Raw genomic sequence first — 1,314 nt, 5'->3', positions numbered from 1 at the left:
TCATGTCGGGCGAGTTACTTAAGCTCTCTGAGCCTCGCTTTCTCCACCTGCACAATGGGCATAATAATACCAATCTCATAGGTTGTTCCAAGGAGGAAATAAATTAACCCATGAACTAGCATCTGTAACATGTATTAGCTGTCACATGACAACCACTCAGTGAATGTGGTTATTGTTCTTTGTCATGCAGAGAGATTTTATTTTTATGCAAATAAACTTATTAACTTTCTTTGTTTTCTGGGTTTCGTGGCATGTTTAGAAAACACGCCGAGATGGCGAAATCTTCCATTTTTCTTTCTAACGCTTTTGCGGTTTCATTTTCCTACTGTGCGTGGCTCTCTCTGGGATTTATCTTGGAGCACGGAGTCAAGCGGGAATCCAGGTTTTCTCTTCCTCCCAGCAGGCACGCGACCCTCCCAAGACCATTATTAAATAATTTCTCTACTAACTTGAAATGCCGTCTTTATAATATTTTCAGTCTCCCCCAAATGTCTGGGTCTATGTCTGTGTTTTTGGTTAAATGGCTGCCTGCCCCCGCCCCCGCCCCCTCCCCCCGTCCCTGGGTGTCATTTAACATAGTCCGCTGTGTCCTGTATTTTCTTTGAACTTGTAATTAATTAGCTGCAGGTGCGATTCGTTGGCAAGACTTGGCAAGACCCCTCCGTGGGCCTTTGATGATCATTCAAGGGTCATTGCAGTGGACACAAGCTAAAGAGGCCACCTGCCTACCACGAAATCTAGCTAAGCCAGTCAGATTCCTGCTCCCAGAAATGATGGCCATGACAGGGCCCCACAGTGGCCAGCAGTGCCCTGGAGAGAAGACTCATGACCACCCAGGGGAGATGTCCCAACACAGAACTGCCCTGGGTCATGTCTGTCCCAAGGCCTGGCAATTCCTTCTGTCCTGTGATCAACGCCAAGGACCGTCCAGCGCTCCCCTTCATCACTAGGTGGGCCTGGGTCCATCTCCGCTGCTCACACCCGGAGCCTCTCCACCAGCGCAGACGCAAAGCTCCCGCTTCTCCCGCTCACCCAGCAAGACGCGTGTCCCCACTCCACGCTTCCCAGCCGCCCCTTTCCCCTCCCAGTGGGATGGACAGGTTTTCATACGCAGACACGTAGATATCTGTTCACCAGTTGCAGACTGAACGTTTGGGACCCCTAAAATTCACATCTTGAAATCTTAACCTTCTACGTCCATGCTACCCTGAGCGTGCCCGATCTCGTCTGATCTCGGAAGCTAAGCAGGGTCGGGCCTGGTTAGAACTTGGAAGGGAGACCCCCTAGGAAGACCAGGTGCTGTAGGCGTAAAAA

The 1,314-nt window shown here is 50.4% G+C and overlaps 1 pseudogene; it reads left to right on the top strand.

Moving 5' to 3' along the window:
* Positions 1–1,189: 1,189 nt before the first annotated feature.
* On the top strand, positions 1,190–1,308 carry LOC111735264 (annotated as a pseudogene).
* Positions 1,309–1,314: the final 6 nt, after the last annotated feature.

The sequence above is a fragment of the Pteropus vampyrus genome, unplaced genomic scaffold (assembly GCF_000151845.1).
Source record: "Pteropus vampyrus isolate Shadow unplaced genomic scaffold, Pvam_2.0 Scaffold21170, whole genome shotgun sequence".
NCBI classification, from domain to species: Eukaryota; Metazoa; Chordata; class Mammalia; order Chiroptera; family Pteropodidae; genus Pteropus; species Pteropus vampyrus.
The sequence above is the reverse complement of the archived record's forward strand: the minus strand, read 5'-3'. Positions and strand labels throughout refer to the sequence as shown.